The following is a 23,772-nucleotide window of genomic DNA, read 5'->3' as shown; positions in this document are numbered from 1 at the left end:
TTAATTTGCATTTACCTAATGACTAGTGTTGTTGAACATCTTTTCATTTGCTTATTGGCCATTGTCTTACCTTCTTTTGGGAAGTATCTATGCAAATATTTTGACCATTAAAAAGACTGGATTATCCTATTGAAATGTAAGAGTTATTAATGTATTCTGGAATAGTCTTTTGTCAGGTGTATGTATTGCAAATATTTTCTCCAGGTCTTTGGCTTGCCTTTTCATTTTCTTAATGGTGTCTCTCAAAGGGGAGATTTTAATTTTTCCAAAGTTTATCATTTTTTTCTTTGATGGTTTATGCTTTCTTTGTATCCTACCTTTGCTTACCCCAAAGGCACATAGATTTTTTCATGTTTTCTTCTACAATTCTATAGTTTTGGCTTTTATGTCAAGTCTATGATACATTTAAGTTAAATCTGTGTGTGGCTTGAGGTAAGAGTCAAGGTTCATCTTTTTCCTATATGGATATCCATCTGTTCTAGCACCATTTATTAAAAAGACTGTGCCTTCTCCATTTTGAATTACCTTGGCACCTTTGTCACAAATCAATTGACCATATAAATTTCGGTCTATTCGTGGATTCTCTGTTCTGTTCCATTGATTTATATATCTGTATTTTTGCCAATGCCATGATGTTTTACTATAGTCTTAACAGTAGGTATTGAAATCAGGTAGCGTAAGTTTTCCACCTGTTTTCTTCTTCCTTTTGAAAATTGTTTTTGCAATTTTGCCTGCTGAAATTTTGCTAAGAATTTTTACATCTGTGTTTGTGAAGGATATTGTTCTATAATTTTCTTTTTTCATAATGTGTCAGGTTTTGGTTTGGAGGTAATGCTGGCCTCATAATATGAGTTAATAAGTGTTTCCAGCTTCTCTGAAAGATTTTCTGAAAGATTTCATGTAGCATTAGTATTATTTTCTTTTTACACAATTAATAGAATTTACCAGTGAAGTCATTTTCCTTATGGGAAGGTTATTAACTTCAGATTTTATTTCCTTAAGGGACATGGGCCCATGTAGGTTGAATCACTTTTATAACTTGTGTTTTTCAGGGAATTCATATGTTTCATCTAGGTTTTTAGGTTTATTGGCATAAATTCTTTATCTTTATTTTCTTAATGTGTAGAATCTTTTTAATGTATAGAATGTGTAGTGGTGTCCCCCTTTCATTTCTTTTTTTTTTTTTAATTTTTATTTTTGGCTGCATTGGGTCTTCGTTGCTGCGCGTGGGTTTTCTCTAGTTGCAGCGAGCAGGGGCTATTCTTTGTTGTGGAACATGGGCTGTAGGCGCGCAGGTTTTCTCTAGTTGAGGTGAGCGGGGGCTACTCTTTGTTGCGGTGTGTGGGCTTCTCATTGCAGTGGCTTCTCTTGTTGCGGAGCACGGACCCTAGGTGCACGGGCTTCAGTAGCTGTGGCACATAGGCTCAGTAGCTGTGGCTCACAGGCTCTAGAGTGCAGGCTCAGTAGTTGTGGCACGTGGGCTTAGTTGCTCTGCGGCATGTGGGATCTTCCTGGACCAGGGATTGAACCTGTGTTCCCTGCATTGGCAGATGGATTCTTAACCAGTGTGCCACCAGAGAAGTCCCTCCCCTACCTTTCATTTCTGATATTAATAATTTGTATGTTCTCCCTTTTTTTTTGATAATACAGGTAGATTTTTGTCAGTTTTGTTGATGATAAACCAGCTTTAGGTTTCATTAATTTTCTTTATCATTTGTCTAGTGTCTATTCCACTGATATTTACTTTTAGTTTTATTTCCTTTTCCTACTTACTTTGGGTTTAATTTGTTCTTATTTTTAGCTTCTTAAAATGGTAGCTTAGTTCATTGTTTTTACAATTTTCTTCTCTTCATTTTTCTTTTAATATTTATTTATTTTGGCTGAGCTGGGTCTTAGTCACGGCATGTAGGATCTTCATTGCGTCATGTGGGATCTTTTAGTTGCAGCATGCGGGCTTATAGTTGCAGCATGCAAGCTTCTTAGTTGTGGTATGTGGACTTCTTAGTTGCAGCAAGTGGACTCTTAGTTGGGGCATGCATGCAGGATCTAGTTCCCCGACCAGGGATCGAACCTGGGCCCCCTGCATTGGGAGTGCAGAGTCTTACCCACCAGACCACCAGGGAAGTTCATCTTCTCTTCTAATATAAGCATTTATGTTGTTTTATTTGCTTCCCACAAATGTTGACATATTGTGGTTCCATTTTCATGTGTTTCAAAATATTTTAGCCCTATTTTGGTGATTTCTTCTTTGACCTGTGAGTTATTTCGATTTGTGTTTTTAAATTTCCAAAAATATACAGAATTTTATACCTTTCTGTTTAATTAAATGCTTTTGTGAATAGAGAACAACTCTATATGATTTTACCTTTTTAAAATTTAAGACTTGTTTTGGTCCATATAGTCTATCGTGGCATTTGTTCAATCTGATTCTTTTGAAAATATCTCCCATTTTCCTCTCATTATGTTCATGTTTTCCTGTAAGTCTTTGAGCATATTTATAAAAGTTGCTCTAACGTCTTTGTCTGCTCTTCCATAATCTGTGTTACTTCTGGGTCTGTTTCTATTGATTGATTTTTCTCCTGGTTATGGGCTACATTTTCCTATATGCATGCATATCTAATACTTTTTTATTGGATTCCAAGCAATGTGAATATTACATTGTTTACTGCTTGATTTTGTTCCATTCTTTTAGAGAATGTTGAACTTTGTTCTGATGGGCAGTACAGTTACTTGCAGTTCAGTTTGATCTTTCCAAGGCTTATTTTTAGCTTTTGTAAAATGAGGAGGGGAACTACTATACCTTAGGCGTTACTTCAAGGGTAGTTAAGGCCCACTGCTAAGGTGGCATTACCCTTTTGTGGTCTCTCCTCTTTGGTTAGTGGGAACTAGAAAGATTTCTTGCCTTGTGTGAGCTCTAGGAATCATTCAGTTTACACCATCCTGGTAATTGTTCTTCCTCAGAAGCAGTGTTTCGCCTGGCTTCATGCAGGTCCACCTGTGCAGGTTGATATTCAGGCAAGAACTCAATAGATCCCAGGTAGATTTCTGAAGCTCTTTTTCTGGGTAGCTTTTTCTTCAGTACTCTGTCTCACAAATTTTAGTCACCTTGACTTCCTTGTCTTCTCAACTCTGATCTCTGCCTACTCAATTCAGACTATGGACCTCACGGGCTGTTCCTCCTCCCTGTGCCTGTGGTTTGGAAATTGCCTCCAAGCATAAAGCCAGGGCAGTCTAGGGCTCACCTCATTTGTTTCTGTTGTCTCAGGGGTGCAACCTGTAGTCCAGTATCTGAAAACAGTTGTTTCATATGTTTGTCCAATACCTAGTTGTTAATGGCGGGTGAATAAGTCTTAACCCTTTTGCTTTCTTACTGCCTGTGTATCCATTAGTTTTTATAAAAACTGGGTAGTTGGTATAGCTATTTTTGCCACATTCCCTAATTTGGAGGACAGTATAATCATCTGGAAAGGAACTATAAATGTAGAAAGAACATCATCTCTTTCTTCCGTTACCTGTTGCACCTGGCTGTCTAAATTCATTATCATTCTAGATTTTCATGCTGTTAACATTCCATCCCTAAAGCCATCAGCTGGTATAAATCCATACACGTGCAATAACTAATTTGACATCATACTGGTAATGTTAACCAGTTGATTTTTCTTAAGAGAAAAAAACTGAAAAAATAAACTCACTATGAATTAGTTCTTTGCAGGAATTTCCCATGTCTTGATGATTTAAAAGAATAAATTTTGCATGTAAATGAATTAATACAAGCTTAATTGAAGCTTGTTGGATACTCAAGATTACTCACTGTAGTGTGTTTTTGATGGAGACAGGAAGTGAAAAAGCAAGGTCTATGAGATTTGTGTGTGTGTGAAGTCGTTTAATGTTTCTCATTGAAGCTTTGGTCAGTAGGGTAAATGACTCAAGGTATCTGTTGCTGCTTAGCTGTTTTTAAGGGGGAATTTCCCCCATGTTCCTCCCCTCCCCAAAATAACTAATTATATGCTGGAAGTTTCAATACATTGTTCACAGTTTGTGAAGTCAGCATATTTCTGGAAGCTCACTGTGAATGTAATTCTTAGCTCTACTAATGCTTTTGTTTCTCCATCCCTGCAGCCAGCACTGTACTGTAAGGACACAATTCTATCGCTATTTTTTTTCCCCTCACATTTGATGTGGTAGTTTGCATACAGCTGCAGAGTAGACAGTTACCTTTGAAAGGAACATTTGGCTGCTCTAATTTGATTAAAGAAAACCACCTCAATCATTTCTAGACTGAGAACGTTTTCATTTTAACTTGGCAGTAGGAGTTGGGAATGTACTCACTGCGCTTAGATATGTGGGAGAGCAGTCAGGGAACAAAACCAACCGCTCAAATGAAGAAAGCTTTGGTGCAAATTTTTTTTTTTTTTTTTTTTTTTTAAGGCAAGCAGTGTTATATAGGATTGATTCTCTTTTGGTCCCAAATTTTCTACAACCGTGGTTTTCACCTCCATCTCCTTTTCACAGTTATTTACTTAGGAATTCCAATAAACTGATTCTGGCAGGGGTAAATTACTACACTAACACGATTTGAAGGACTTTGAAGTCCTTGAAAATTATCCCATTTTTATATAGAAATAAAACCCCAAATCATAAATGACTGTGAATTGAATGTGCTTTCTCTGCCACTGTCGGGAATGGCCAAAAAAGTTTTTAGACCATAGGTATGCAGAACCAAGGTTGAGAATTTAGTTGTAGCTTGCATAGAAGAAAATTTCTCCCTTTCAGAAGCCTGCAGCCCCAGTGCTAGGCAGTTATCTCACATGTGTGTCCTTCGATTCTGAGATGGAAGATCTGATCACCCGGTTAGTGTGACAGTTGAAAATATATTCTGCTGATTGTGGGTTGGCATCAACTTCATAGATATTATTGAGAATGATTGAGCAGGGCCTTAGTCTCTGTTGGGTAAACCGTGAACAAATTCATGAAGCACAGTTCAGTAATTTAATGTATGGTATTCTTGGGAAACGTACTGTGTGGGCATCTTAAACTTGAAAGTTTGAGTGTTAAATATTAAATGGGCATTTGGAGACACAATGACATTATTATTTATTGAACAGTCCATGCCCACAGTGGCCGTGTCTTGAAGCTGCTATCTGATATGATGTCTGCCTGGGACTTGCTATCTGAAAGAAAACTAGGCAGACCTGATAGATTCCTGCTGGACTTAATCACTGTCCAAGAGAATGAGAGATGCACAAAATATTAGAACTCGAAGAGCACTTTGTGGAGTTCAGCCACCTATTCCATGAACAAAATCACTCTCCTTCAAAAAAAACAAAATATTCCAAGTGGTTGAGTGGTTGTATTAAGGACTGTTCAATAAATGTTTGCTGTTTGATAGAGCTGTGTTGTCATCGTGCATTCTTCTCCATCTTCTGCCATATTCAGGTGCTGGAGTCATTTCTACATTTAATCTCAAGACTTATGCACTTGAACTCACCCTAGTCTTATTCTTCTCTTTGAGAGTCAAGGGCCAAGAAGCAGTCTTCCTGTTCTGTTTTTACACACAGTAGAGAGAGTGTAAATCTTTTTAGTTCCATCTACATCACCAAAGTGTATGAGGATGGTAAAGGGACTGAAAAGATGACTGCCCAAAGGCCACTGCTAAATCGGGGCTTGGGGGCTCAAGGTTTTTGGTGGATACAACTTTTAAATGTAGGTGAACCCCTGGCTAGCTCACAATGCTTATTCGTTCCTTAATATAACTGAATAATATACTACAATGCAATTAAGTATTGCAAAAAGTAATGCTTGCTGTTTTTGTTTTGCTCAGATCCTAAATAGCATCTTAAAAATAAAATGCTGGGCTTCCCTGGTGGCGCAGTGGTTGAGAGTCCGCCTGCTGATGCAGGGGACACGGGTTTGTGCCCCGGTCTGGGAGGATCCCACATGCCGCTGAGCGGCTGGGCCCGTGAGCCATGGCCGCTGAGCCTGTGCGTCCGGAGCCTATGCTCCGCAATGGGAGAGGCCACAGCAGTGAGAGGCCTGCGTACCACAAAAAAATTAATAATAATAAAAAAATAAAATGCTGATGATTAAAAAAATAATCATAAAATGCTGATGGTTTAATTTGAATAAGGTATTTGGAGACTTATGGAAATTCTGGAGGAAAATGCTGAATACTGATTCTCTGTGTCACTTCAAGCTTTCTGTTTCCTCAATAAAGTATTATTGTAATATTTCTCATACATAATTGCCTTTTTTAAAGTATACTTTTGTATAGCGCAGTACTCCTGAACATTGCCCATGTACTATTATTAGTGTTCCCAGGTTTATCTTGTGTGGATTCTAACCTGGGTGACAGCCATCGAAATGCAATGAAATTATTGAGCATTTCTGATAAAATGTATAGAAGCTAGCCTGAGACCAAGGCCTTGTTTTGTTTCGATTTGTTTTTAAATAGGTAAGGAATGTATCATTCCTTTCTGCATGGCAGTTGTCTACTTCTTTTTTTCTAATTTATTTATTTATTTGGCTGTGTTGGGTCTTCGTTGCTATGCGCGGGCTTTCTCTAGTTGTGGCGAGCAGGGGCTACTCTTCGTTGCCGAGCATGGGCTTCTCATTGTGGTGGCTTCTCTTGCTGTGGAGCACAGGCCCTAGGTGTGCAGACTTCAGTAGTTGTGGCATGCAGGCTCAGTAGTTGTGGCTCGCGGGCTCAGTAGTTGTGGCTTGTGGGCCCTAGAGCACAGGCTCAGTAGTTGTGGCTCACGGGCTTAGTTGCTCCGCAGCACGTGGGATCTTCCTGGACCAGGGCTTGAACCTATGTCCCCTGCATGGGCTGGTGGATTCTTAACCACTGCACCACCAGGGAAGTCCCTCTCTACTTCTTAAATTTTATTAATATTCTCACAGTAACAGTAACAGAGGCTGGGGGAGGATTGTTATTCCCTTTTTCCAGATAAAGGAACAGGCACAGAACAGCTAAATGATCTGTTCAAGGTCACCTTGGCTCCTGGTGTTATTTCCCCTTAGGGTTTTCTGTCTAGTACTACAGGTGTTTTAGTCATGCAAAGATCATTTGGACATAGGACTATTTGTCTAAGGCCTGTTTGGGAAATGAAATGCACGAACACTGCATGCTGACAGAGGCTGTGCTGATTATTTGAGGAGGAAACTCTCTTCTGATAACCAGAAACTAGAGGTATAATTGCTTAATTATGACAGGTATTAAACGCTGTATATATAACATATATATATGTTTTTAAATTAAATTTTATATTTTCAACCATTTGTTTTAATAGCCATATGTAGAGACAAATGTACATGGAATTGGTACTGTTAAATAGTGTTATTTGTTAGGGTTCATGCTGCTTCTCAACTTGATGGCAATCAGCTTTCCATTCCCTAGGCCAGTGAGAAAAGGAAGGAAGAGCGGTAGGTCAAAGGAAGTATGCTCACCTCTGAATCTGGCACCAGAAGTGCTGACGACAGTGTCACTTATGCTCGTGATGACTCAGCACTTCCTGGTTTCTCTTCGCAGCCTTGCTGCGGCTAATAATATCAAACGACCTTGGTCCAAACTGAGGGTTTCAGGGAACCTTTGGTTTCCTCATCATCAAAACTTTGAAATCAAAAATCATGCCTTCCTTTTTGTTTTTACCAAATTCATGATATTACACGTGAGCCATTAGACTCTGCACTGCATTATATGCTTTTTGTTCTTAGGATTGGAAGTAGCTTTTGCCCTGAACTATAAATAAATAATATCCTTGCTTCTCAGTTTTAGGTAGTCCTGTTATAATCATTTGGTCTTTGTATTATTTCTGTGCAGTCCAGTAACTGGGGCAGGAATGGAAGGACATGAAGTTCAAACTACAGATGCAGTGTATTTGTTAGTTTGATTTTAGGAAAGGTTTAGTGACCCAAAGAGGCCGAATGAGGGAGGGAAATGATGGATCTGTTCATTGGGACCTCATCACTTTCTGAATAGTCCAGAAAAGGCCCACTATGTGAGTGAAACCAAATCATTTTTATTAATTAGTTTTATACTTAGAATGAACCCAAATTATTATACCTTAAAATTATTAATATTGAGACATCTGAAGATGAAATATTTCAGAAAACCTTGAAAATTTTAGAAGACTTTTTCTACCTGTTTTCCTGTTAGCATTAGTTAACAGGACCTGGTTGAGAGTTTATCTGTGTTAACAACCAATTTGTTTAAAATTTTATGAAAAAGATATTAAACTATTTTTATAATTTGTAATATAGTTTATAAACATAAAGTTCTTTAAAATTTTTTATTATTAAAGTAGTAGTTTTCAGTGAAGTAATACCTTTATCACAGCAAGAATAATGTTGAATTTAAAACACAGATACCTATTATTAAACGTTTCTTTATGTGTTTTCATCTTTACAGAGGCCTCTAAATAGCAAGAATTTCTGGCCCTATAACTGCTTCCAAATAAGCAAAAGTGAAAATTCCTACAGAAAACATAGCCCACCTTTTTGCACATGTAATCCAAATGAAAAATTAGCTTTGAAGTGGCGTCTTGTTACATAATCATACTGAAAATATGCAGTAATATGTATTCCTTTGAATGTCTTTCATTTAGAAACATATTTTTGTTTATTTGACTACTCTACCAGCTGAAAATCGGTTATGTTCTGGTTGTTCATCTAACCACCCAACCTCAAAATACTTGAGGAATTACATGAAGAGCTTCATTTCAAAGCATGAGATTTTCAGGGCTTCCCTGGTGGCGCAGTGGTTGATAGTCCGCCTGCCGATGCAGGGGACACGGGTTCGTGCCTCGGTCCGGGGAGATCCCACATGCCGCGGAGCGGCTGGGCCTGTGAGCCGTGGTCGCTGAGCCTGCGCGTCCGGAGCCTGTGCTCCGCAGCGGGAGAGGCCACAACAGTGAGAGGCCCACGTACCGCAAAAAAAAAAAAAAAAAAAAAAAAATGCATGAGGTTTTCAGAAAGGTTCAGACCACCAGAAAATTGAAAGTGGAATTTCACTCCGTTGATGATTAAAATAAAAAGTAAATAATGGAAGAAGAGAAACAGAATTGACAAACCCAGTTTTTGCCAGTCAGAATATCTGTCCAATCAATAGTAAATTACTTTAAACAACATTTGCTTTCTAGAAGGTGCTTAATGTGAATCATTTTTTTTATTTTTATTTTTTGCGGTACGCGGGCCTCTCACTATTGTGGCCTCTCCCGTTGCGGAGCACAGGCTCCGGACGTGCAGGCTCAGCGGCCATGGCTCACGGGCCCAGCCGCTCCGCGGCATGTGGGATCTTCCTGGACCAGGGCACAGAACCCGTGGCCCCTGCATCGGCAGGCAGACTCTCAAACACTGCGCCACCAGGGAAGCCCAATGTGAATCATTTGTTTGAGACATGTCTGAGCATTTCTGCCAACCTATTTGGCCAACTCAACTTTAGTGTATAGAGTGTTTGAAAACATTGCAAATCATTACAGAGAGTATGAGAATAATTACCAATACAGGCAAAAGCAAATGAAACCCCTTCTTTTCTTGCACATTCTCTGAGATGCTGCTGTAGAACTCTGAGAATTGGTAGCATACGCTTAAGACTCCAAGTTTCTGGTACTGCCCACAACAATACAAAAACTCACATTTTGATTCCTTCTGGATTTTCTCATCTTCTGCTGATTTAGTGAGCGTTTTGCATATTGAGCTATAGAAGAAATTGTGATTATCACTAAAAATGAAAAATACCATATGAGATTTCTAATTTTTTTAATTGTTTTTTTTGACTTTTATAGGGGAGTCTTTTTGTTAACTTGCATAATTAATTGAGGAATCAAGTGCTCCAGTTAATAAGAAATCTGATGAATAGAAAGTTGTCATCTCTTCTGAGCATTGTCTCATTTTCAAAGAATTAAGAGTATGACAAACTACATTTAACACTGAAACTCATAATTTAATACTTTGTTGATTAATATTTAATACTTGCAAATATTTCAAGACTTATACTTTATTGTAATTTTTATGAACTACAAGTTATGATGAACACGACTGTGCCTGCTCTTAGAGAATTATAGTTAATAAAATGTTTACTTGGTTATACGGTTTGGCTATTCATGATAGGTAAGAGAAGGCCTTATATCATGTCTATTGAAGAAATAAAATCAGTTGTATTATGTTTTGGTTAGATATAAAATTTTACTCTGTAAACATAGATTATGGGGGGAAAAGTAGAGAAGTTGAGGTAGTAGTAGTGAAAGGCATTCAGGGAGTTTAGATGGAGAATAAAATAATGAAAGATATACAGGAATAAGAAAATTCTGAAAGTATATATAAATAAATAGAAAAAGACCCTCCCCCCAAATTTAAAAGAGATCAAATTAAATAAGTTATGTCCTAAAGTTTTGAAATATCATTGAAAGATCAAAATTATTAGTATGGCAAAAAATTTCTGATTCTGACCAGCTGTCTCTAGACAGAAGAAATGCAGATAAAGGGGGAAAACAAAGCAAAAAACACACCTAAAAGTACAAAGGAGTCATAGAGAATTAATGCATTTGGCTCCAAAATTAGTAAAAGGTACAATTTCAGTATGGTTAATCTTAAATTGTTGACCTCTAGCCCAAAACCTAAACAAACATACATCTGTTTGTTTTTTTCATATTATGTCTCTTGTGGGAAACATAAGGTAAATTCATCCTGCATTCATCCAGCTTTTAGTCTTATAGTAGAAAAATATGAATAAAAGTTGTTATACTTGACATGCAAACGAGTTTTTGGTCTGTCCCACATGCTGTAAAATTCCTGTTGGTTTTTGTCATTGGCATTATTATACACGGTATGCTGTCCCCACTATCTGGTTATAGAGAAACTCTTGCCGTGTTTTAAGACATGAACTGACTTCTTTAAACATATAGATAAAAATCAGTTTAGGCCATTGGGTTCTTCTTTTCTCATTCACAGCCCCACCCCGCCCCGTCATCTTTTTCATATGGGTAAATGTGCATATCCATTTGCATTTAATTACATATGTTTATAAAGATGTTAATAAAGTGGTAAGTAGTGACAAAAATAGAGGAATGGTGCTGAAAGGGAATCATTATAAAAAAGGAAGAGTCACTTCAGAGTCTTCAGTTGTTTACTTTTTGAAAGGGACATTTTAAATAGTCCTAGATACATTCTCAAATTACATTGCTCAATCTGTGAGAATTTGGAACATACATTTGTATATATTCCATTAGGCGAAAAACCCCAACTATCTAGTTTTACTTAATGTTGAGGATTAGAATCATCTATAGACAGGATGTTTCAATCATACTTTTTTTAACTTCTTAAAAAAGTTAATTCTTTTAAACTTTTTTTTTGTGGTCAGATATACATAACATAAAATTTACCGTTTTAACCATTTTCAAGTATACAGTTTCAGTGGTATTAAATACATCCATATTGCTGTACAACCATCACCACTATCCATCTCCAAAACTTTTTTATCATCTTACACTGAAGCTCTGTAGTCATTAAATACTAACTGTCCATTCCCCTCTCCCTCACAAGAAGGTAGATTTACCAAAAACAATGTTTATTTATTTGTTGCACCGAGTCTTGGTTGAGGTACATGGGATCTTCGTTGCCATGTGCGGGCCCTTAGTTGCAGCATGCGGGATCTAGTTCCCTGACCAGGGATCGAACCCAGGCCCCCTGCATTGGGAGCACAGAGTCTTAACCACTGGACCACCAGCAAAGTCCCAAGAAGATAGATTTTTTTGTTGTCGTTGTTTTTGTAAAGTTATTTATTTTTGGCTGCGTTGGGTCTTCGTTGCTGCACACGGGCTTTCTCTAGTTGCGGCGAGTGGGGACCGCTTTTCCTTGCGGTGCGCGGGCTTCTCACTGCGGTCACTTCTCTTGTTGCGGAGCACAGGCTCTAGGCGAACGGGCTTCAGTAGTTGTGGCACGTGGGCTCAGGAGCTGTGGCTCGCAGGCTCTAGAGCGCCGGCTCAGTAGTTGTGGTGCATGGGCTTAGTTGCTCCACGGCATGTGGGATCTTCCCGGACCAGGGCTCTAATCCATGTTCCCTGCGCTGGCAGGCGGATTCTTAACCACTGCACCACCAGGAAGTCCCGAAGGTAGATTTTTAAATGACATTTTATGACCCGGAGATGAGAACCAGGTAGCAGTACGTGACATAGCCAAGTAGGCTTAGTGTTAGGATTGGAAGGAATAGAGACCCACTCTAGCTAGCTCAAGAAAGGCATTTTATTGTAAGGGAACAGGGCCCTCATGAGTAACTTTACACATTTGGCTTCCTGGGACAGGGGCTCTGGACTCCCAAGAGTCCACAAGGAGGGCCCATAGTTCATCTTGCATCAGGGAATTAATTGCCTGTGAGTTCTGCCCTCACTGTTTCCTGTATGTCTTCATACTCAGGGCTCCCTCAACCTCTACTTCCATGAGCCATTGTGGTCTTCACAGCACTGGCTCTGTATGAGGTTTTTGCTGTGGTCCCCCATATTCCAGAGAGTCTCAGGCCAGGTTAGACAGGGACAGAAGGCAGACAGGGATAGAAGCTCCAGTCTGCGAGAAAGACTGGATTTTGATCTTGGTTTCACATGGTTAAGAAAATTGGTTGACATTTGATTCTTTGTTGTTCTAGATAAGGGCTGAGTCTTTAAGAAGCAAAATCCCATGTTTGTCATGAAAATGCAGCTTTAGGATAACTCTTAAATCCTTTCGAAGTTTGACTAAGCATTTCAAAGCCATCTGTGAGTCACTAGACAGGTTTGAAATTGCATGCCAAGGCTCAGCAGTAGTTTTTCATCATCAGAACTTGGAGAAATTTCAACTGTAGCAGATCCTTAGAACCCTGGTGGAGGTCGTGAAGAGTAGGTTGCATGGATGAGCACGACCAGTTCCTGGCTGCCGTGCTGTCTCGCGCTTACTCATTTTGGTGGGAAAATCATTGTCTTCAGATGGAAAAGTTGGAACATCATCATAGAAAATGGATTTTAAACCATTGAGCAGAAACGCTGCTTGGCTTCATGGTGGCTAGACGACACCTTAAGTATAATTAACTCACTAGCTTTTACCTTTATCAACCAGTGCCAGAGTAGAATCTTTTTGATCCCAAATGACTCGAGCCCAGGGAAGTGGCAACATGGTGGTGGTGGTAGTGGTGGTGGTGGAGCGGGCTACGTTATTCAACTTTTAACTCATCCCAGGTCTAGCCACGCCACACTTCACGTGCCTACCTTGGGGCACGGATTTGTGACCAGTTTTCTTTTCATTGGGGCTTCAAGCATCCTTGAACCAAGAGAAAGGGCAGTGTGTTTTTTAGAGCTGAAGAAGTAATAGGCTTTCAGAGCTACTCCTATGTATTCCTTCTGTTCATTTGTTCAGCCTTTGACCCTGGATTATATCAGCACTGCTTGACCAGTATTTGTCTCCCAAGATCCCATTACAGCAGTGGTCTTGAACCAGGAGTGGTTTTACCTCCCAGGGACTATTTGGCAATCTCTGGATGCATTTTCTTCATCACAGCTGGAGCAGGGTGTTGCTACTGGCATCTAATAGGTCCTGCAATGCACAGGACAGCTCCCCACTACACAGGAAATTTAAAATGTCGATAGTGCTCAGATTCAGAAGCACCACATTACACAAAGGCACCAGTTAGCCAATTTGTAGGAGACAAAAAATTACAAAAGTCTGTGGCATAAACTGGAGGAAACACATGGGCCCAACACTAAATAGCATTACTAAGCTTAACATTCATATAATCAGCACGTCAATGTTAGTGCTTCCTCCTACCATCAAAGGGTGAGAAGAAGAAAACCCGGCACAGGGATAACTTTTTTTCCTCAATTGTAATTGGGAGCAAGATGAGATGGCTGAGACCCATGGAATTAAAGGCAACTGGAAAGTTGGGGAGTTGCTTAGAGTGTGGCTCAGAACTGGCACAGTGATGGAAGTTGAGAGGTCAGAGATTGTTTGTTGAATTTTTTATGGTGTCCTGTTGAATTTTTGATTTCATTGTATTTGGACCCTGTTAGGGAATCAGGGTTTTTTTAAAAAGGACTAAGGAAGTGGGAGGGCTCAGTGACCGTACTTGTCCTTAGAAGAGGATATATTTATATTTCAAGTGAAGAGAGCCTGAGATAATTCCAGACAACTGACACCTCAGATTAAAGTTTCCTCCAAATTATGGATACATCGCCTCATCTCTGCTCCTTACTGTCATGTCTGTCACAGTGGTTGGGTGTCATGTTTTATGGGTTTCCTTCCAATGCCTCCATTTATAAAATGTCATTAATCCATATGAGGTGAATAAATAAGCTAATCAGTGGAGAACTCTTAAGATTAGTTAGGGTGGGTAATACTGACATCTTTGAATATGGTAGATGCCTCGATAGGTGGAGGCCTCACTTGTCATTCGGACTTGAACCTTGAAGATTAATTTCCCTTCTACTTGACACAGCCTGATATTATCCAAGTCCAAAACGTTTTCCCTTCAGAATGTCCCTGGTGCCCCATTTTCCCCTCTTCATTGTCATTGTTACTATTCCAGGGCTCTATCATTTAGAGTCATATAACCAAATTTTTTTTCCTGTCTTTTGTGTTAACCATCTTCTAGTTCATATCATGCCCTCTTCCCATAAAACTGTGTGCCCACCATAAAAAGAAACGAAATTGAGCTATTTGTAATGAGGTGGATGGACCTAGAGTCTGTCATACAGAGTGAAGTAAGTCAGAAAGAGAAAGACAAATACCATATGCTAAAAAATATATATGGAATTTAAGAAAAAAAAATGTCATGAAGAACCTAGGGGTAAGACGGGAATAAAGACACAGACCTACTAGAGAATGGACTTGAGGATATGGGGAGGGGGAAGGGTAAGTTGTGACAAAGTGAGAGAGTGGCATGGACATATATACACTACCAAACGTAAAATAGATGGCTAGTGGGAAGCAGCCGCATAGCACAGGGAGATCAGCTCGGTGGTTTGTGACCACCTAGAGGGGTGGGAAAGGGAGGGTGGGAGGGAGACGCAAGAGGGAGGAGATATGAGAACATATGTATATGTATAAACTGATTCAGTTTGTTATAAAGCAGAAACTAACACACCATTGTAAAGCAATTATACTCCAATAAGATGTAAGAAAAAAAAAACAAAAAACCTATGTGCCCAAAATGGACGTTTACTGTCTACTGCGTCAGGTCCAGATTTTTGTGGCTTTCAGAGCCCTCCAATAATCTGGGGCCTGTCTTAGGTGTTCATGTTCCACCATCCTCTAAATGAACTCTGCTCACGTGGCTATCAGGCAGAGCCTGATGGCTTCCTCCAGCAAGCCTTGCTCACGTGGCTTCCTTGTATGGCTTGCCTTCTCTTCTTCTCCTTATTTGTTTGATATGCACACATCTTCAAAGGTTAAGTAAGCTCAGGTCTCATCAACTCCATAAGGGCCTTTCTGGAAACTTGAGTGCTATTGATCACTTCTACCCTGAGAAGTTTCTTTTCACCTGCTTAGCTCTGTGTCCTGTCTGTCCTGCAGTGCCCGTGGCTACTTCACGTGTGCATGTGCTCTTTCCTCAACCTTAATGAAAGCTCTTTGTGAGAAGTGCCCACGACTTTAGCTCTCTTTGGTGGTTAGCATAACGCTGACCGTACAGCAGGTGCCTAATAAATGCTCATTTGGTTGATTGTGTGAGATATTCTCTTTCTTTAAAATTACATCGAAATAATGTGCACAAATTCAGTAACAATTTTTATATATAAGAAAACTTGAAAAGATTAATTACTACTGGTCATCCTAACATCCGGATTACATGGGAAGGGTATGTTTTAAAAATTGTATAAGAACATAACGCAGCGTGAACTCTCCTCCTTCAGTAGCAGTAGTTCTCAGCTGAGGGTGACTTTGCCCCCAGGGGAATCTGGTAGATATTTTTTTGGTTGGACAACTGGAGGGATAGTACTGATGTCTGCTAGGTAGAGGCTAGGGATGCTGCTAAACATCTTCCAATGCACAGGACAGTCCCCCGCAACAAAGAATTATGTGGCCTCAGATGAACAGTACCGAGGTTGAGAAACCCCAGTCTGTAGCATTGTGTGGGCACCACCATCGACATTTTTTGTCACCTAAAGGAATGAGAACATTCAAAAAACGGTGCCGTTTTATATGGAGGGAATGATCATAATTATAAACTCCTAAATGGTGGGAACTGCAGCTATGTACATAAACCAGAATAGTTTGACAGTTAAAAAGTTGATAGCTGTTTGTGTAATAAATGGGCACTTTATGTCTTTGACCGTGCCTTTGGGGAGGAGAGGACAATACGTAGAGAGAATTCTCTTAAGGCTGAGTGCACATATCCCATGATTTTAGGAAATGAGAGGCATTTGCTAACCCAGAAGGATGTATTAGAATATTAGGTCACATTTTTAATAAGGTGAAATTCCTTCGAAAGGATTGATAGTGATGTCAGAAGATTGAAGCATACACCGTTCTACTTTTCCAAATATTTTGAAAGCTTCCTTGAAGAATACTTGATAATTTTTAATGTTCTCTCTTCTGCAATTAATTTTGGGAGGTACTTTTTTGCTGCATTCAGGGGCAGAATGGTGCAGTGGAGAGAACAGTTCACAGAGAGATCCTGGGTAGGTCATCTTAATCATTCCCTGCCTCAATTTCCTCATTTTCAAAAAGAAGGACTAAGACTTGATGACCTCTAGCTTTGAAATTCTCTCTTACTGTAATTTCAGTTTCAAGTAGTAAAAAAAATAGATTGTTTACACAAAGTAGTTTATGAAAGAAACTTTGAAGGAGTTAATTATTTCAGTTTGTTTCTTAGAACCTTCAGAAATATTCCTTTCTATAAAGGCTTAACTCCAGTGTTTAAAGAAAGAAAGGAATTCCTGTTATAAGTAAAAGTTGTCCCCACCTCCAAGCAAAATAAAAAGAGTCAAATGAAATTTGCCACTGATTTTAAAATGTCATTGTTAGCTAATTTTGAAAATTTTGTTCATTTTCTCTTACGTGTTTATACTTAGGTATAAAGAAAATATTTTAATAGTACTAATAGTACTGAAATTTTCACACAATTCACGTTAAGCTAGATGCTTCCAGATCTTAGAAATTTCCTGTTTGTAAAGGTGGAACACATTTGGAAACTTTACTAAGGGTTTAAACTACCATTTAGTAAGTTATTGGGCTCTGAACCAAATGATGAAGCTTTCCTGTTTGCTAGATGGAAAATTAAACAGAACCTTGATAATTTTCTCCTTTTTCCATTCTTAAAGTTGACAGTTCAAGATATTCGCAAGGTTGAGAATATTGTGGTATCCCAAGAAATGAAGCTTGCTTCTGTACTCTCTGTATTCTGAAGAGACTAGAAGGTTGGTTCTGGCATATTCTAATTTCCCCAGAGCCTATTCTAGAACTTGGGTAATGAGATTGCCTGAATTGAAGATGCTTTCAGCATAGGTCCAGATGCTAAGGGCATCCAGCTACAGTTTGGACCTCACTCCCAGAGTTAATGTTGCCTACAGGGAATAGCAGTATGTGACATGGGCTATGTTCATAAAGTAGTGCCTGAGATGACATTGCATGTAGCAGCGGTTAACTAGCACCTCCTGAATGCAAGGCACCTCCTAGAGGCAGTACTCAGTCCCTGCTTTCAATGAGCTTATAACCTAGTAGGGGGAGAGAGCGGACCCTTTGCAAACTGCTGTAATACAAAGCATACAGTGATAAGGACCGTCCCTAGGTACAGATACAAATCTAGGCTACTTCAGAAGAAAAAATAGAGTTTAACTTGTGGGAGCAAGAACATTTGGCTCCCCAGAAGAGGTGACCGATGTGAGCAGAATCACGATCGTGGAGAGGAATGACATATGTGTGATAGATGAGCCTGAGGTGTGGAGGTGACCAGAGTGTGAGGGGGAGAGGAAACGTAGAGATACTCACAGGTGGTGGGGTCAGAGTAATCGCAGAGGGTAAACCAGGTTGAAATAGAATCTAGAGACTAGTAAACGGGTTCGGAGATGGACCATTTCCTGGGGAGTGAGGAAAATTGGTGGCCTAAACTGGGATCATTCCCTTGAAATGAGAGATAGCTGAGTGCAGGAATTGGCCAGTCTGGGTAGCCGGGTGGGTGTGTGGGTAGACAGGGCTATAAAGTCAACGAGATAAACTGCAGTTTTAAGCTTGACTGAGAGGATGGTGGTGCTGCAGTCCTAGGAGTAGGGTTCGGGTTTGATGGGACACCGATGAGTTCCATTTTGAACGTGTCGAGTTGTATGTGCTCTCAGGAAATAGCCAAGGCAGAGTTATGACTGAAGCACAGGAAACAGAGAGCTCCAGAGAGGAGTCCTGAAAACCTGTGACATTCTTAAAGGAGATGTAGATCTTTTTTGAGTCCCACACTTGGAGCACCACGGATGTACATCATCAGGGATGTTCCACAGCAGGGAGCAACCCCCAGATGCCCCAGTGTGGAAGCTGAGCACATGACTAGGCTTATGCCACCAGCTGGGTGACTTGTTCACACCTGCCAGCCTTCACAGCACAGGTGGTTCACATCGTACCCCAGACACAATCACTGTCTGTACAGTAGATCTATAGGATATGTATATACTACACAGTAGCGTATAGTAGATATATAGTAGATCTTGAAGGTCACTGTCAGATACAGCCCTACAAGTTAAAAAAGTGAATGAGCAAGAACTCCCATATTTTGAGGGGAAAAATAAGACCAAGAATGAACCTTGAGATTATGTGCATTTAGGATTGAAGGAGAAGAAAGGGTCAGAGAGGAAGGCAGAGACCAGAGAATTAGAGGGAGAAAAACAGAAGAAAACTGAGGGAAGCCGCAGGAGGGAAGTGTGTCAAGGAGAAGGAGGCATTTCACTCCGTTGCCTGAGGTGCCGCCAGGTGGTTGAAGAGATCGAATGCTGCATTTAGCGGTGGGAAGCTGTCAGTTTCCTTTTGAGAGAGCTTTTGCTGGAAGAGAAAGAGGGGAAGCCAGTGAACAGACAACAAAGAGTAAGAAAGTGTAGCACAGGGGCTTCCCTGGTGGCGCAGTGGTTGAGAGTCCGCCTGCCGATACAGGGGACACGGGTTCGTGCCCCGGTCCGGGAAGATCCCACATGCCATGCCGCGGAGCGGCTGGACCCATGAGCCATGGCCGCTGAGCCTGCGCGTCCGGAGCCTGTGCTCCGCAGCGGGAGAGGCCACAACAGTGAGAGGCCCGTGTACTGCAAAAAAAAAAAAAAAAATGAAAGTGTAGCACAAATTGTAAGCGATCCTAAATAAATTGGGGGAATGGAACGTTTTTGGAAGAATGACACCCAGGTTGAAGTAAAAGTGGTTTAACATTTTTGTTATCAGACCAAGGAAGTATGAGTGTGTTTGTAGGTGTGTAGAGGAGAGATTGAGGAGGAGTGATAGGCAGTAAAAACTGATGAAATGAGGACTTAGCAGAGGGTGGAGGGCACCATGGTTGGGGGGGACACTTCTCCCTGGAGAGGAGAATACTTTCCTGTGAAACACAAGGGGCAGAAGATCCATAGATGAGGTGAATGGCTTTGATTTTCTTCTGTTATGGGAAAAGGCCATTTGCAGAGAGAGATGAGGAACTGGGAGCCCTCAGGGAAGGCTGGAAGAAGTCTCTGAGAATTAGATGGTAAGAGTGGGCCACATGTTGACGACCGAAGTAGAGGAAGTAGCCATCCTGAGGGACTTGAACGGGTAGAAGAGTTGCAAGTGGTCAATATCTTTGGAGTCCCTCAGCCACAGAGAGGCTGTCCATTGTTCAGCAGTATATGGATGTTTTGTAATGTGCTAAAGGCTTGCATCAGGAGAAGCCTTATGCTTTTAAAGAAATAGCTCTAATAAATGAAATAAAAACTAAAATTCTTAAGAGTAAGTCATTTTCATCCTCTTCCTCCCCATCGTCATCTCACAACTAATCTTTAATTGAACATTTAGCGTGTCCCAAGCCCTGGTTGCATGTAGTACATGGTTTCATCTTCACAGCAACCCTGCTGTGTAGGTGAGTTTACCTTAAAGTAAGTAGTTTCCTTATTTTGCATTCTGTGTTTGTTGTTTAAAAGATATATAACTAAATAGATAGATAATTTTTTGGTATAAACTAAAGGTGATTAATTAACTTATGTGTAGACACTTAAAAATTGTTAAGGTGACATATTTTATAAAAGTAAGACCTCTTTTACGTGGTAGCCAATCTGTCAAAATTACTGTGCTTAGTAAAAGTTGGGTGAGCCTTCCATGAAACACAGTTACTATTTGGTGAATTCCTTTTTCATCAAAATGTTAACTTAGAGTTGAAATGCAAAAGAAGAGAGATTTGATACAGTGTTTTGACATTTGACATTTTAAAGTAATTTCGTTAGATCATCAAGCTATGAATTATTGAAGATTGTTCTACTGTAAACATTTTTTTCCATTATCTTTCTTTGAATTAGAAACAAGTTGCATGCCATTTGCCTGGAAGAAGATAAATGTATTATGTGCTAAAATATACAAAGATTTTGGCACTATGTTTTCTCTGCTTTTTATTAATGAATGCTTTTGTTCAGTCTTACATCAGATGAATAGAACAAATCTGTGTTTTGAATAGCTAAAGGCAGGAACAGAATTCTCTGTAACAGTGTTGACTAAATTCACTTGAAAAGACTCACTGAATCTCACTCAGGACGAGTCATTTTCAGCCTTATTTCTACACCAGCACACCTGAGACAGGAAGTAGACTTATTGGTTACAGTGGCTCCCCAGGACACTGATTCCAGTAACTTCCTGAGGGGACAGTTTTGCTAACTGCTACATCCCCAGTGTTGGCACATTGAAAGTATCCAGGAACCCACTGTTGATTCATTGGCTGATGCTCAGTGGGCGGTAAGGAAGAAGTGTTTGACAAGGCCCTACAGTGGGTTTTATAGTATCTGTTCCTCACCTTCCAGCATTTCCCACCCCAGGAGGCAATTCATAAAAAAAAACTCAATATAAACGAAGTCTAAGAATTAGCCTTTTCAAAAGTGCTCGTCTGTACTGCCCAAAGAGATGGTCTCTGTTGGAGGAGTTCTTCTGGCAAACCTGGGTGAATACATCCTGAGGCAATGTCTTTATTCTTACAGTTAAAAGTTGCATGAAATAAAAGTCAAAATGCAGAAACATTCTGTTACAGTGTGAAGAAAAGGTATGCCTCAAGGTCAAGGTAACCACTGTTCCCTTTTCAGGAGGCAGTCAGAATGATGGCTAGCTGCCATCATTACACAGGGAGCCAATTCTGTGGTGTGGTTGCCATGTTCCAGGCTCTGCCTGGCTTTGAAGGCTGGGAGCCCAATTTTATTAGTATACCTAGAGGGATTGAGAGTCCAGGGATTGTGGACCCATGCCAACCTTACAAGAAACCGAGGTTTGAACCAAAATGTTGAGTTACTCTTTTCCAATAAAAGCTGTACTTCTCAAGGGTACTCTGCTCTGTCAACCAAGGCATTGCCTTCCTTGTGTGCTCATCTATGGGAAAGCCAGATTATAGGGCACAGTTGCACAGAGAGTATAGGACCCGTGAAGGGAGTTGGAAATAATCTTCAGATCTGACAGCCTCAAGCCCTGTGCCTGATGCATAATCTTGACTGCAGGGAAGGCAGTTCTCTTTGTCACACAAACTCCCTTGCCTATGACAGGGTCGGAGTCCCACTGCCAGATTGTGTCTTTCCAGAGTTTGCTTTTATAGAGATAAAATATGGGGTTTTTGTAAAAGTAAATTAGGTTGATTACATTGTGCTCTGTGAGTTGCCATCATAGCCTGGTCCCTTAGATTTGGGGTGGCCAGACTCTTGGGCCTTTTTACTGGTAGCTCAGCCTCATCACCTACATTTTGATTTTCCCTCCTTCAGTCTTAGAGTTTTTGCTTCAGTTTAGTTCAGGGGCTAGCATGTTTTCTGTCCCATGTCCTACTTATGGATACTTTTGTGTCTGTTCATTGAAATAACTTCCCTGACTATAACTAACCTCCTAAAGATAACTTTTTGGCACATCGTTTGATAGTGGCATTTGAAAAAAGTTAACTAATGTATAAGTGGAATATTTGAGTTCCCTGTTAATTTATTTATCTCTCCAATTAACAAGTACTGAACTATAAGGTGTATACTTGAGGTTTTAGAATTTCCATAGATGATTTTCTCTGGAATATCTAAAAAATAATATGCATGTATTTAAGGAGGAAAATGGCCTACTCTCACCAGCTCAGTTTTTCTTTAAGAAACTGCTGTTCTAATTCTGAAAGGGAAATGTACTGTATATCTGAAAAACAAAGAGAAGAGAAGTGAAATATCAAAGACAAAGCTCCAACAGTATGTTACAATAAATAAGCAATATTAATACATTTAGAAGCTTGTAAAATATAACTTGCAAAGTATTCTACGAGCATGATTAGAAAGACTAAAAAGGGACTGTAAACTATCAGGTTTATTATCACTTTAGCATCTCAAAAAGGTCAGTAAAAACTGTGATCTCATAGAGCTGCTTATCATCTGCTCATTTCTCTGTTGAAGAGGGGTATATAGCTAATTTTACTTTTTGGTTTTACTTTTAACAAAGAAGTACCAGCCAAGAGGACAGTGATTAAATATCCACCTGTTTATAACTTTTTAAAAATTGTATAAATATGTTCATTCCTAGGGTTATATTTTTTAAAACTCTTGTTTATTATCTAATGAAATTGAAATATTCTAAGTGAAATTCTTTTTTTTTTTTTTTTTTCCTTAGGATAGGATTTCTTTTTCCAATTAATTTCTGCTGCTGGTGATGTTGCCTCTTTTCTGTATTTGATAACACTGCTGTGTTTGCTATTTCCCATCTTAGTTGCAGTGCGTATTCTGCAGGCACTGATCTTATACTCAAATAACTGCTGTATGTAAGATAATAAGAGGGAGGCTTTAGCAGAGTGAAATCCTATCAACAGCTAAGAAACACTGGTAACTGACATTACTCTAATAAGCTGAGCTGTGCTTATTGAGCTGATGCTTAGCTCTAACCTTTGTGTGTGCTGATTCCAAATGCATCATGTAAAAATCTATAAAATTCTGACATAAGAAAAGCTGGTTAAATGAAAATATATGAATGGTTGTATTTAGAGAATTGGACAAAACCTTTGAAGGGCAGTGAGACGTGGATGGGCTTGTTGGTGTGTCCAGATTTAGACTTGGAAGAAACAGTGAGGTTGGATGTGTGCTGTGGCACAGATTAGTTCTTGTCTATTGTGTTGATGGTGCCCTAAATCCAGATTGGGGCGGGGCTTCTCTAGGATGTGATTTAGGGTGTGAAGTTGTTTCTTTCAGGAACCTTTCTTTTTGTAGTTCCTTGGACATTTTTCAAAATGTTGGAAGAGTGAAACATGTCGTGTGAAAACATTTTGTGACCTAGTTTTGGCCTAAGTATACTTTTGTACTGGCAAGATACACAGGGGATTTAGGCTTTACTCTTAACAGCTAAATGAACTCAAATGTATACTGCATATAAATTGCTTTGAAGGCTGTGGATCACAAGTTAATAGATTCTGGACCTTATTTTTCCTTTCATGAGCCAGACATTCCTTGGATTTAAGGGTAGGTTAAAATTAAAGAGTAGCAAATTGCTTCCCTCTTTGGAAATAAGCGAAATCACCCTCTGATAATAAAATATTCCTTTAACATGTCAAGACAGTTACTGAGGAAAGAAAGCACAAGGGGAAGAAATGGGGATAACTTGTTTAGTGGCTTGCTCTTTAGGAAA

General features: G+C 39.7%; 1 protein-coding gene across 4 annotated transcripts in view; it reads left to right on the top strand.

The window, feature by feature from the left end:
- The window catches only part of CDK6 (cyclin dependent kinase 6), a 234,408-nt gene that overhangs the window by 18,134 nt on the left and 192,502 nt on the right, over positions 1–23,772 (top strand). The window lies entirely within an intron of this gene.

Source organism: Phocoena sinus, chromosome 9 (assembly GCF_008692025.1).
Source record: "Phocoena sinus isolate mPhoSin1 chromosome 9, mPhoSin1.pri, whole genome shotgun sequence".
Lineage (NCBI taxonomy): Eukaryota > Metazoa > Chordata > Mammalia > Artiodactyla > Phocoenidae > Phocoena > Phocoena sinus.
Note: the sequence above shows the minus strand (reverse complement) of the source record. Positions and strands in the feature narration are given on the sequence as shown.